The following is a 15,409-nucleotide window of genomic DNA, read 5'->3' on the forward strand; positions in this document are numbered from 1 at the left end:
TTTTGGGGTTGGTTTACTCTATCTCTATTTTTGACCACGCAGAAAACAGCAATGATGTGGTGAAAAGCCCAAAAAGTAAGTCCCACTGCAGGATAAGACTTCAGCCTGATTAGTAAAAAGTATCAAATTTTCACTGGGAAATCTGCCCACTTACGAAGAGAAATGTTCACTGTCTAGGAACCTCCTCTTTTTTAATCAAGTCATGTATAAAACTAGTGATGCCTCGTCTAGGCCTGGGCTAGAATTTAGTGTACAGTGAAGCCCACCATTAAAGACAATGTAATATTGGCATACAAAACTGAAATTGAAACCCAAAGGTTCATTTCTATCAATTAATAAATAGAAGGTAACACTGTAGATTAAAGTTTAACAGTGTAAATTAGCTCTTAGATATCAATTAATATTGAACATTTTCTCACATCAAAAACAGTTTAAGGAACTTAATCTCCTTATAAAAGCTGAGCTATTCTGTAAAAAAAAAAAAAAAAACTACCTTGTCATCTCTAATAAAACACTGTATTTCTTCAATGAAAAGAAGTCTAAAATATCTCTAAATGAGTCTTCTTGGCTTCATTAATAAAATTTACATATTAGGAAGTAAAATAAACTAAAAGAGGGCGATGGTGTATGGTTTAAAAAAAAAAAAGTCCTGTAACATCTACCACATATTTCTCTCCTGTGAGTTGACTCAATCATTCCTTCTTTTCAGTAAATGAACTAAATTCTATGCAGGGTACTGCGGTAGAGCATTTCAAGGTCCAGGTGAAGGAATATGCTTCAGATGGAATCTTCCAAATTGACATTCTGCCCACTTTTGGTAGGTAGTAAAGAGTCCACAGCACTTTATGAATTAGTGTGGTTTACCTAAAATATCATGGCCAAAGCTGCCATGGTCACTGCATGTTCAATTTATTCCTATCAAAAAAATCAATGACCTTAATTTTTTTCCAACTCATATTTTTTTAACTTCTGTGTGATCTCATTTTTTTTAATTACAAAGTTGTTTAGCTGGTTGAGTTTCATACACACAATGTACAACACCCAATACTAGTGCACATTTTCTACCACAAATGTGAATATCCCTAGTTGGCTTCCCACCCTGCCCCTGTCCTGCCTACCTCTAGACACTGTCCTTTGTAAGACTGTTACTGTAGGGGTATCATGCATATCATATTGCCTCCTTTTTGCACTCAGTTTATCTCCCAAGTGACAGTGATTCCATTTCTATTCTAAGTGACTCACCCTCTATTTGTGGGAAGCTTCCTACCATGAATGGGATCTCCTGACCATCATCTCTATTATCTCTAGATACTATTACCATACTATGTTTTTTTTAATACCCCACAAATGAGAACTATTTCTTTGCCTATCCTTCTGACTCATTTCACTTAGCATAATTCTTCATATTCATCAGTGTATAAGAAAATTGGATGACTTCAGTTTTCCTAACAGTTGCACAATAATCCATTCAATACTACCTCTTCTTTATCCATTCTTCTCTTCTAGGGTACTTGAATTATTTCCAGATTCTGGCTACTGTGAATAGTGCTGCTGTTAACAAAGGAATGCAGAGGACTTTTCTGTGTTATGGTTTTGGGCTCTTCGGAGATGTTCCTAGGAGTGGTAATCTGGGTTATCTTAAAGTTCAATTTCTGGTTTGTTGAGGACTATCAATATTGTCTTCCAAAAAGGCTGAACAGTTGGCTTCACCAACTGTTCTTTTCACCAGCAGTCCCTTTCTCCAGCAATCATGCCAAAACTGGTTGTTCTTGTCCTTTTTGATGGGTTCCAGTTTCACTGGTATGAAATCTTATCTCATTGTTGTTTGTATTTACATCTTCCTGCTAAAGAATGATGTGGTGCATTTTCTCATCTGTATTTCTTCATAGAGATCAAATGTCTGTTGATCTCTTCTTCACATTTTTGAAAGGGTCTAGGTGGGGATTTTTCTTGTTAAACTCTACCAATGCCTTATATGTCAGATAAATTTCTAAGATATCTATCTTACATTAATAATAAATATGTAAGATATATTTACCATCTATACTCGAGCATAAGCTGACCTGAGTATAAGTCGAACCCCCTTAATTTCACCCTAAAAACTGGGAACACTTAGTGACTCGAATATAAGCCGAAGTGGAAAATGCAGCAGCCACTGGTAAATTTCAAAAATAAAAATATATACCCAAAACAATTACAATAATTGAGGAATAAGTAGGTGAAAAAAGAAAAACTGTAAACTAGCAACAATAACTTTAAAACTTATATAATATGTATATTTATTAGCATACATATTAATATATTTATAATTATTTCTATGATTAATCATTAAAATTCATGTGAATCAATATACATATTAATTTATACTGGCAGCTATCCATATATGCAGGAAAATATTATTTAAATTGATATGAGCATTACCTACAGTTAAATATAGCCAAATGACAATGCTACTATTGTATTCAACCTAGAAAATTATTTGTTTCTATGTTCTATTTTCCACAAGTTTTACCATAAAGAACAATCTCTCAAGATGGAGATCATATCCATAGAAGAGAAGTTCTTAGGGTATATATATGTATATATATATATATACATATATATATATGTATGAAAAAACAGTACAGACAAGAAATAGAATTCAGAGAGCTTGCATTTGAACAAAGACTTTAGGAAGAATCTATGAGCATACTTACAATATGAACAGAATACAGATATTAAAAGCTAGAGAAATGAACAAATACTGCTACCCACAGATGAAAGAATACAAACTTTGTCCCTTTGATCTTTACAACTATCACTGATCAGCAGATTTACACTCCTTTTGGAAACTTCCATTTTTGCCTTTCTCTTTCCTTTTGAATTCTGTAATCATTTAACCTCTAATACTTCTCGGGGGGAGGCCACACTCAGCAGCATTTAGGGGTTACTGGTGTATGCACTCAAAAATTATTCCTGGCAGACTCAGAGAACCATAAAGAATATGCCAGAGATTAAACCTGGGTTGGAAGTGTGCAAGACAAACACCTTACCCACTGTGCTCTTGCTTCGGTTCCCTTATACTAAATTCTTAAATGCAATTAAATTTAGTTTAAATTTTGCATTTTATATACTAAAAACAGTTCTTAATATTTTAAAGTATAATAATTCATTGAAAAAATTTGCCCTTTTTCCAAATAATATATAAATTATTCTATATAATTATATAATAGCATTATACTTTTTTTTCTTTCTACAGTAAAGGTTAGAGACGTTGCACATTTTATTAATTTAGGAGGTAGGCCACACTCAGCAGTACAAAGGGATTTGAGTCGGTGATAGAAATCAAGCCCATGCCTATTGCTTGAGAAGCAAGCCATCCAGCCCATGAAAATCGCTCTTGTAATTTCTTATTACAAGAAAACATACCATAAACATGGTGGTAAAAGTTTGTGTTAATTTCATACCTATACAAGTATTGATATATGTTATTATTTTTGTTTTGGTTTGGTTTGATTTGGTTTTGGGGCAAAACCAGCTTGCAAAGGGACTATTCCTTATATTGTCAGGACTTTCTGCTGACAATGAAACTCAGGGCTCATATAAACAAAGCATGTACTCCATCCCTGTAAGTCATCTCCCCAGGCTCTGAATCGTTTGGACATATAAAACTAATATGATGTATGTCAATTATGTTTCAACTTAAAAGGGCATAACAGGGAGAGCAATCAGATGGTGGAGCACATGCCTAGCATGTGTAAGGTCCTTCGTTAGAACCTGGCAAGACACGGTCCATGAACACCACTACTGTGGCATTGGAGGTAAGGTAAGTTCAAGTCAGCTTTCCCACATCCCCAGCAAACCCTGAGGGGACATATGGGGAAGGAAAAGACATTTGGATCACAGAGTCATTAGTAACAAGAAATAGAATTTCTGGTATGTCAGAAATCCTGAAGCTAAAATAAATGTAAAGGTTTAGATGGGATAAAACCCAAGATGAATTAAATCAACAAGTAAAAATTAATGGCAATCAAAGTTTCTCATATCTAATTTAACATCAATCATTTTTCATCAAATATGGATCAAAAGAGTAGACATTACAAAAGAATGCAGATATGATGAAGCAGTAGGAAATCAAACAATTTTAGAGATTATATGGTTTGAATAGATCATCACTACAGAATATGGAAAGTACAAATCATACTTGAATTCATATTCTGCGCGCTGAAATTTCTACACTTAATACTCCACATTACTGCACTTGGCTTTCTATTAGGAAACAAATAGTTCAAGTCCACAGAAGTAGTTTTCTAACTCTGGCATAAAACACAAATTACATACTATATTATATATGAACTGTTGCCTTTTGAGAATTCTATCATTTGGTATTCCATGAAAGTAGCGACTGAAATTTAGTGAATAGAATGTGTAATCTGAACATAATTTTTTCAATAAAAAATCTACTATGAGTAAAACAAGAAGGCAGATGACTTCATCTTCTTCATGAAAATGAACTTATTATGACAACTAGCTTCCAAAGCCACTAACAGTAGCTTGCAAAGTTACAGCTGTTACTTTTCCTAACAAGTAAATGTTTATTTCATTTTTGTTATTTCAAAGAACTGAATGGGACTTCCTGATCCCTGCGAGAGACTACTGAGAAAAAAAACCAGTGAACTACATCAACTTAACCCCATCAAGGGTCACCAACCAGGTTCACCTACCAGCAGGTAGATATACAAGTTCATACAAGATATACAAGTAGATATACAACTTGTCCATACAAGATATACAAATTACTGACAAAGCTCAGTAACATCAAACATCAAACCATGTCAAAAAATGGGGAGAAGAAATGAACAGACAATTGCTCAAAGAAGAAATACAAATGGCCATTAAGAAAACAACCCCATTCACAATAGAACCACACAAACTCAAGTATCTTGGAATCAACTTGACTAAAAATGTGAAGGACCTACACAAAGAAAACTATAAAAGTCTGCTCCAAAAAATAAGAGAGGACACGTAGAAATGGAAGCACATACCCTGCTCATGGATTGGCAGGATTAACATCATTAAAATGGCAATACTCTCCAAAGCACTGCACAGATTTAATGCGATCCCTCTAAAGATACCCATGACATTCTTCAAAGAAGTGGATCAGGCACTTTTGAAATTCATTTGGAACAATAAACACCCTAGAATAGCTAAAGCAATCATTGGGAAAAAGAATATGGGAGGAATTACTTTCCCCAACTTTAAACTGTACTACAAAGCAATAGTTATCAAAACAGCATGGTATTGGAATAAAGACAAGCCCTCAGATCAGTGGACTAGGCTTCAATACTCAGAGAATGTTCCCCAGACATACAATCACCTAATTTTTGATAAAGTAGCAAGAAATCCTAAATGGAGCAAAGAAAGCCTCTTCAGTAAGTGGTGTTGGCACAACTGGCTAGCCACTTGCAAAAAATTGAACTTAGACCCCCAGCTAACATCAGGTACAAAGGTTAAATCCAAATGGATGAAAGACCTCGATATCAGACCTGAAACCATAAGATATATAAAACAACACCTAGGTAAAACACTCCAGGACATTGAGACTAAAGGCAACTTCAAAGAGTAAACTGCACTCTCCAAGCAAGTAAAAGCAGAGATTAACAGATGGGAATATATTAAACTGAGAAGCTTCTGCACCTCAAAAGAAATAGCGCCCAGGATACAAGAGCCCCCAACTGAGTGGGAGAAACTATTCACCCAATACCCATCAGACAAGGGGCTAATCTCCAAAATATATAAGACACTGATGAAATTTACAAGAAAAAAACATCTAATCCCATCAAAAAATGGGGAGAAGAAATGGACAGACACTTTGACAAAGAAGAAATACAAATGGCCAAAAGACACATAAAAAATGATCCACATCACTAATCATCAGGGAGATGCAAATCAAAACAACTATGAGGTACCACCTCACACCCCAGAGATTGGCACACATCACAAAGAATGAGAACAAGCAGTGTTGGTGGGGATGTGGAGAAAAAGGAACTCTTATCCACTACTGGTGGGAATGCCGTCTAGTTCAACCTTTATGAAAAGCAATATGGAGATTCCTTCAAAAACTGGAAATCGAGCTTCCATACGACCCAGCTATACCACTCCTAGGAATATACCCTAGGAACACAAAAATACAATACAAAAATTCCTTCCTTACACCTATATTCCTTTCAGCACTATTTACCATAGCAAGAGTCTGGAAACAACCAAGATGCCCTTCAACAGACGAATGGCTAAAGAAACTGTGGTACATATACACAATGGAATTATTAATGATGCCAATATTAGTTTAAGATGGGATGTGAAACACTGTAATTAAGTGGTAGCAATGCTTTATCGGTGAAATACAATAATTTACCTAAAAAAGAGACATATATGTGTAAGGTTCAAAAAGATAAGAACAGGGGCATGGCAGTAGGGATTTGCCTTGCATGCAGCTGATTCAAACAGATGGTGGTTCGAATCCTGGCATCCCATATGGTCCCCCAAGCCAGGAGCGATTTCTTTTTTTTTTTTTTGTAATGGTTTTTATTTATTTTTTTCAAACAGAAAAAGCCATTTTAATCACACATATACATTCATAGGACTTTAAACAAAATGTAATATAAAATATAAAAAAAAACAAAACCCAACAACAAAAAAAATTGCATTTACTTGTAAACTGCTTAACAGCTGGTGGGTTGGCTGACAGGGCTGCCCAAGAAAAGCAAAAGCAGATATAATGAGGTATATTTTCAATGAATAACCACCACAGATCATGTGAACTGCTCTAGCAGCCCAGTCACCTGTTCCCCAATCTCGCCTCCTTAGAGACAAACCCTTGATCCCCGACATAGAAACGGCACAGCTCTTCACAACAGCTGCAGGAAACAAACTTTATCCGGGACAGCCTTGATACAGCGGGACTAACAACAAGGCCCAGCTCTAACATGTTATCCTGACAACGAGGAAAATGCGAACATCTTGACCTTAGAGCAGATTAGCCTACCTTACCAACTAACGACAAGACAAAACCAGAAGTCTTGGCACCCTTTGGTAAGTCCAAAAACCAAGATCGGGATTTGCAGGTGACTGGCTGCAAGAACCACGACCAGACTGTATACATCTTGGGACCAATAAAAAAGCCCTAGTTTAGGGCTTGAACTATGACCTGCACAATAATCATGATCCCCACTCCCAAAGGTCCGGCAGAGACAATTGTAACGGAATGGGGCTTTTGGAAGCACAAAGAAAGACTCTATCCTAGGTGCCACCCTAGGTTCAGTGCAAAGACCAAGATCACCAACCACAGAAGATGGATTAAAATGACACTGAGGTAACAGAACCTCTAGAGCCACAAAGACTGACTTCATCATAAGTCCCACCTCAGGATCTGTGCAGATACTGAGACCTCTAAACATAGAGCAGAAGTCTTCCACACACCAAAAAAAAAAAAAAAAAAAAAATACCATCGGGAAAGTAAAGGATCCTGATCATGAGCAAAGTCTAGAGTTGATCCCATGACAGTATGCTCCAAGGACAGAGAAACCCCATATCTCTTAGGCCAAGTGAATTCCTTTTCGAATGACCCCAATATTTACTGTGCCAGGGCAGGAGGAAAAAAACAAATACAAAAAGCACAAAATCTTGGTTATTTTTATATAAATATATATATTACCTTTATTTATTATTGTTATTATTATTTTTGATTTATTTATCTATTTTGGTCAATTTTTCTGTTTGGGTGCGATTATTGAAAGTGTTGTCCCCAATTATATTTATTTTTTTTTCTTTCTTCCTTTCTTCTCTTTCGTTATGTGCTATACCATGTTTCTTAATTCAAGACCATGCCGTGATTTTTGTTTGTTTGTTTTAGTTTTTGTTTTGTTTTTGTTGTCCCCAATTATATTTATTTTTTTTCTTCCTTTCTTCTCTTTCGTTATGTGCTATACCGTGTTTCTTAATTCAAGACCATGGCGTGATTTTTGTTTGTTTGTTTTAGTTTTTGTTTTTTTTTTTTGTTGTTGTTGTTGGTTTGTTTGTTTTGTCTGTTCTTTGAGGTGCTTATCGATATAGCTGGAGCCCTCAATTCATGGGAGGACTGCCCTGGTTTGCCAGGAGTGATTTCTGAGTGCACAGCCAGGAGTAACCCCAGAACGTCACTGGGTGTGACCCAAAAACCAAAAAAAAAAAAAAAAGGATAAGAACAGCAACCACAAAAGCACTAAATTGACACAAAGGTCATGTAAAAATTCCTAAGAAAAACTAAAATCTAGTTAAAAGCCTAGAAAAGAATTAAAAAAAAAAAACTGACCTTATTTATAAAGTGAAAAAAAAAAAAAAGTGCAAACATGATAACTAAACCAAAGATAGAATCATTAAGAAATTTTGTTTAGGGCCCGGAGAAATAGCACAGCGGCGTTTGCCTTGCAAGCAGCCGATCTAGGACCAAAGGTGGTTGGTTCGAATCCCGGTGTCCCATATGGTTCCCCGTGCCTGCCAGGAGCTATTTCTGAGCACACAGCCAGGAGTAACCCCTGAGCACCGCCAGGTGTGACCCAAAAACCAAAAAAAAAAAAAGAAACTTTGTTTATAGATTTCTTCACCAATGTAAATATGTGCTTATAATTATGAAACACTAATTTTTAAATATTACCCATAGAAAGTAGAAATCAAGAGAACTGTAGTTACTTCCCAATTAAGAGGCTTTGTTCATCGTAACATGCCAATAAAATTAAGAAAAAAAACTTGCAAGATATGTCTAACATATGTAAATAATATATCTCAATACTCTTTTTTTTTTTTTTTTTTTTTTTTTGGTTTTTGGGCCACACCCGGTAACGCTCAGGGGTTACTCCTGGCTATGCGCTCAGTAGTCGCTCCTGGCTTGGGGGACCATATGGGACGCCGGGGGATCGAACCGCGGTCCGTCCAAGGCTAGCGCAGGCAAGGCAGGCACCTTACCTCTTTGCGCCACCGCCCGGCCCCATATCTCAATACTCTTAAGACAAATATTTCAGAAGTCTACAGAAAGACATTGTTTTTCTGTGTAATATTATGTTTGTCAGCAGCTATTATTCCTAGCAAGCTCCTAGATTATAATTGTATTTATGGACCTTTATAAGACTGAACTGGAGTACCTACTGAGAACTTGATAAACACTTAAACTACATTGATGGGAGTGGTACACCTGACAGCGCTCAGGGCTTACTCCTGGCTCTGTGCTCAAAAATCTCTCCTGGCAGGCTCAGGGGACCATAAGGGATGCCTGGGATCGAACCTGGGTCTGTCTCAGGTTGGCAGCATGCAAGGCAAAAGCCCTACTCCTATGCATGCAATCACTCTGACCCCTTAAACTATTTTAATGTAATTAAAAAGAAAATAAAAGCATAGGTGTTTGTGGTTATTTAAACCTCCTTCTCCATGAAAACTGACAGGTCACATGTATCACTGATCAGGACCAGTGACAGAGAAGGGATGCTATGCAAAAACATAGGACTTTTTCATTCCTTAATGTACAATGACAAAATAATTATATTTCATTAAGAACTGACTCAAAGACATTTAATACTTCTAAGGGACAATATTACAGCCAGAAGTAACTTTTCAGTAATCACTTAGGCCAGAAATGATCCCTGATTATACTGCCAGGAGTAAGTCCTAAGCACCTTTAAGTGTCACTACCCCAAAAAAAACTGACATACACACCCCAAAAAGTAATTTCTCAGGGCCAAAGCCCCTTCACACCAATAGAATGTGAGCCTTGCTAGTATGAGGCAATAAAATACACACATCAAAATGTAATTTAAAAGAACTTTTAGGAAATAAAAGAAAGATTAAATGGTAATAATATAACCCAGGTATGTTTGAAGTCATGAGTGTAATCCTTATACTAACGGTCCCATAAAGCACCATAATGTAGTTATGAATATTTAGGTTGTCCCAGTTCTCTATATATTGCCAAGGGTGGTCCATATGGTGACATTTTTTTTCTCTTAATTCTAAGAAATTTTGTTGTGGGAGGTTCTTTTGCAAGATGGAGACATGACCTCACTGTGCTCAGGGCTAACTATTGGCTCAGGGATCATTCTAGGAGTAGTACAGGGACCATATGTGATATCAGGGATTGAATTCAGGTTAGCTGCATGCAAGTGCTTTACCAGCTTTATTATCTCTGTTCCTCATCTGAGTTTACTAACTCAGGAAGAAGAAAGAGAAATTGGGTAAGGGAAGTCATTTTAATAGTGTTGAAATTAGAATTTCAGCAGTGGGTGTAGTAAGCTTTACATATTAAGTATGAAAATGTATTCCTACTTTATACTTCATAATTAATAAACATTTAAAATTATAAGCCAATGGTAAATTAACAAAATGTTAAAGACAATAAAATAATTTTTAAAAACTTGGGGCCAGAGCAATAGCACAGTGGGTAGGGTGTTTGCCTTGTACATGGCAGACCCAGGTTCGATCCCCAGCATCCCGCATGTTATTCTGAGCCTGCCAGGAGTGATTTCTGAGTGCAGATACAGGAGTAATCCCTGGGCACTTCTGGGTGTGGTCTAAAAACAAACAAGAAAAATTAAAGCTACTACTCTCTACTGGTCTATCAAAATTAAAATGCTAATTTTGAATAAAAATTCACTATTTTAAATAGTTTAAAAATGTATAAATTAAATCAGTACTCAATTGTACTGAAATACACATTTCCATGTAATTAAATATACCTATATTATTTTTCAATTACTTTCTCACTAGAAATGAATGAGTAGTTCTACTTAATATTAAAAGTTTTGATTGCATAGAAATCTAGAATATTTTACGCTATTTCAACGCTAGACCAAAAAACTCAGATTTTGTTTGTCTGTTCATAATCTTAATAAGAAAGAACAAGGAGAAGATAATGAAGTATACAGAGTAAAACCCTCCATGCCATCCTTTACAGTGTCTCCAAGCCTATCTCTACATCTCAAATTCCCTGTTTGCACCTCCAACCTTTTGAGCGAAAGAAGTCTCCCAGTTAACACCCCTAGGTCATTTTTAGAATGGGAAGCAATCCCTCTCACTTCTAGCTGGGTCTGGCCGTCTCCACACCACCTTCTATCACCGAAACAGGTCCACCTCCAAATTTTCTGAACGGTATACCACCACACACAATAAACAACCTGTCACAGGGTGAAAACAGGCAATGGAAGGAAAAGAAAACATCTAAATCATAATGCCTGAGATTACTAGTAAGGGTAACTACAAAGATTCATCCTCAACACAGTAAGTACAGGAGAAACCATCCCTGAAAACTGGAAGGAAACCCAAAAAGAAAGTGCTTAAATCACACATGGCCTGACCAGGGAAATGAAAATTTAAGGAAACTCATTTTGGGGGATCCCCACAGCTTTTGTTTCCCCTTCCAGAGCACAACTAAGTTTTTACATTATTATGACAGAAAAACTCCTTCCAGTACGAGAGGAGAAAAGTAAATTTTGAAGAAGTCTCAGAGTACTTTGTTATGCAGAACAGAAATTGGCCATTACAGGAAACTATACACCAAATTTTAACAAAATTGCTTTCATCAAAAACTGCCTCAAAGAAAGGCTAACATTCAACTCTACCAATCACTAGTCTTTTGCATGGGAGAAGGCAAAAATGCAACTGCTGTCTCATTTGATCTTCCATCTGGTGAAAAATAAACATTTAACCTCTACCCTCTTCGGGCTGGGCTGGAGAGATAGTACAATGAAATAAGCATTTGCCTTGCATATAGCTAACCTAGGTTGGATCCTAGGCATCCAACATGGCACCCTTAGCCTACACCAAGAGTGATTCTGAGAGTAGAGCCAGGAGTAAAATTTAAAACTAAATTTTAAAAAGCCAATTTCTACTAGCAAGACTTCCAACCTAACCCAATTGATGAAAATAGACAAAAATTTATAAAGGTCACAGTCGAGAATTCAGATTCACTAAAATGAAGTTGCTTAAATCCTTTCCATTCATAAACAATTTTCATCAGAGAAAACACTATGTGCTATAGAAATATAAAATAGGTATACAAATCAAACACTTACTGATAGCAAATCATTAATTTAAAAAAAATTTAGGACCCCACACTCAGATACTATACTGGACACAGCCCGATATAATTTAAAAAAGCTGGACACAGTGTAAAGAAGCTAGGCCCAGAACAGAGAGCTATTACAGGGAGAAGGCAAAGGCCTTGCAATCAGAAAATTCAGTTGAATTCCCGGGTACCACATATGATCCCTACAACACAAGTGATCGCTAACCAAAGAGCCAGGAATAAGTCCTGAGTATCATCAAAAACTGAAAAGAAAAAAAAAAAAAAAATATATATATATATATATATATAGGCACTAAATACTTTTAAAAATCTTAAGATTAGGAAAACATTTCCCCTTTTCCCATTCTTTTTTTTTTTTGCCCTCCCTTCCCACCCACCCCTTTTCCCATTCTTATTAACACATAAATCACCTTTTTTTTTTTTAACAATAACCACTTACAGGTAAAAGTCCACTAGCCTCAAGTTGTATTTAAAAAAAAAAAATCTCAGGGGGCCAGAGAGATAACAGAGCAGTCGGGCATTTGCCTTGCACATGTCACCCAGGACTGATGGTGGTGGTTCTATTCCCGACATCCTATATGGTCCACAGAGCCTGCCAGGGGCGATTTCTGAGCTAATAGCCAAGAGTAACCCCTGAGCATCGTTTGGGGTGACCCAAAAACAAAAACAAAAAATAGATAAATAAAATAAATAAATAAAAAGAAATCTCAAAAGAAACATAAACAAGGCCAGAGCAATAGCACAATAAGTAGGGCACTTGCCTTGCATGCAACCAACCTCATTTCTAAACCGGTTGGGAGTGATCCCTGAGTATAGATTCAGAAGTAAGGTCTGAGTATTTCTGAGAGTGGCCCAAAACAAAATGAACAAATAAAAATGACAATAGAAAAACTTTTCCTGACACTAGTTAGAGCAATAGTGTACCTCAGTTTTGTTTAACAGATACATCACTAAATACTTAAAACATTAAAAGTCATCCTACTTAGGCAAAATATTACTCTGAAGAGAAAAAGCAAACATCAGAGTGAAATTTATATGTGGAAAATATTTTGAAATTATCAAAGTAGAACTAATAAAACTAAACAACATACAAAGGCAACTAATGGGACAAGAGGACTACTTGTGAAAGCAAATAGGTAACGTAAATAAATGAGAACCACTAAACAAAAAGCTCAAGAAATTTAGAAAATGCTTTAAAAGATTCAAATCACCAAAATAAATGCTTTGGGGTGGGGGCTCATCAGAATAAGGTAAAAAAAAATCACAGAACTCAAATATGATGTCAAGAAATGACAATACACTAGCATTGAGTGCAGCTGTGTTGGTGACAACCCTCCTTTGAATCCCTAGCACTCCATCTGGATTCTTAAAGACCACCAGGGTCACAACAGAACAAGTGTGACTCAAACCCCATCCGAAAAGATGTCAACTCGTTAAAAAACTTGATGAACATTAAAAAAAAGAAAGAAAATTGTATTCCAAAACTGCAAGGAAAATAATCTTAAAAACCTATATATAATACTAAACCCTAAAACGGAAGAAATAAAGTAAATTATGGTTCAAATTACTGAGTCACCAAACCAAAAATCCAGAAACTGTATAAAATTCAAGTAGTATAAACCTAAAATTGTTGGTGACTACACATCATGTTAAAATCTGAAAAATAAAAAATAAAAATGAAAACAATCTAGGGAGGAGGAAAAAAGAGATGAGGAAGGCGTTTGAAAACGATAGACTTGATTTGGCAAGTCTCTAATTAGGTATACATTGTCAGAGAGGGCTGCAAAAATATGAATAAAAATGATTTCTGTTATTCCCCCATGCCAGAATGGTCTTCATGGCCAGATCTGGTAACCTGGGCCTTGGGGGTTGGGATGGGGTGAAGGAAAATTCCTCCGCTATCCATTCATTCACAAGCTGCAGAGGTGAGACCTGGGCTTGGAGACCCCACATGCAAGGACAGCTAGCCAAAGCAGATTTATCTCAACCATAGCAGACCCTCTGCAGGGGTGTCTTTTTTTTTTTTTTTTTTTTTTACTGATAACCATTTTCAAAAGCGCGCAGGCGCGAACATCGTCCAAAAATATTCTAATTCTTGAGTATTTATAGGAAAGGAAATGGAATATCCTATATGTGGAAGATAGCACTCAAATAGATCTCTGAAGTCAGTGTCTAAGTGAACGTTACTTTCTACACAGTTGTCCTCTCTGACTGCCGAACCTTATCCTTAAACATTTCATCTATCCAATGTATATAGCCCCTCTACTATATTGCCTTTCCACTCCCAGAGACCTTTCTACTCCCCCCATATCCCAACCCGGATTTGTTATCTCCCCCTTATTTAACCCTCTTTACCCTCAGTTTTTAACTTCTTAGGCACCAAGACTGAACTCCTTCCCAACAGACCACCATCCAGCTCCTCAATGAAAGACACCCTCTCGATCCCTCATCTTGTGTCTCAGCAAGGAACCACAATCAATAAGCCTCTTGACTCAAGCTTGTGACCCCTCTTACCCCCATCAAATCGTGAACGATTGCATGATACTGGATTCAGCTGCAGCAAAATCCCCAGCTCAAGGACACTACAGGACTCTGAAATGCCGCAAATCATATCTTAAACTCTAGACCAAAATCTGTGATACGAAAAACTACCTTGGCTTTCACTCCCCACAAGAATATCTCAGAAGACCTAATTGGGAGGCCTACATTGCCTATGTAAGCTTAATACCTTTATAATAATGTATCTTAAGATATGTATTCCTAAACATACCGATAGCCTCCCCCATCACTTTCTTTTTTCAAATACCTTTTCTTTCCTTTTTTTTTCTCAATTTCCTTTCTTATTTTAATCTCAATTTTATCTATATATTTTATTTTTTATATATACATATTCCAGTTTTGGTGCCGCTTAGTACTAAAACTCAAAAAACGTCTTGCCTGGGAAAAAAGCTCAGACCACACCACCCAGATACTGTATATGTAGCCTGTCATCCTTACCTGGAATAGCACCAGCAATACAAAAGGACACCATACGTTTTTGTATAGGCACAGTAAATAAGGGGAAACCATGGTCTCAGACACAAGATCTTATCTTCTAAGGATAAGAACTCACACATTTTACACAGGGTGCCTCCCATCCTGGACATATGTCATGTGGATACAACTCAGTTTCCACAAGATTGGACAGTGTTAGTTCATTCTCAAATCTCAAATCCCAGACGGAGAACTGAAACAACCCCCTGCAACAACACCAGGAACTAAGCTCCGTTGGGAGATATACTTGTGCCAGTGTTAATATGAGGACAGCGAGGAAATGACAAC

At 36.6% G+C, this 15,409-nt stretch overlaps 1 protein-coding gene across 1 annotated transcript in view; it reads right to left on the reverse strand.

Annotated features, from left to right (window-relative positions):
* The window catches only part of SUPT3H (SPT3 homolog, SAGA and STAGA complex component), a 507,641-nt gene that overhangs the window by 422,406 nt on the left and 69,826 nt on the right, over nucleotides 1-15,409 (reverse strand). The window lies entirely within an intron of this gene.

This window comes from Suncus etruscus, chromosome 18 (genome assembly GCF_024139225.1).
Source record: "Suncus etruscus isolate mSunEtr1 chromosome 18, mSunEtr1.pri.cur, whole genome shotgun sequence".
Taxonomy (NCBI): domain Eukaryota; kingdom Metazoa; phylum Chordata; class Mammalia; order Eulipotyphla; family Soricidae; genus Suncus; species Suncus etruscus.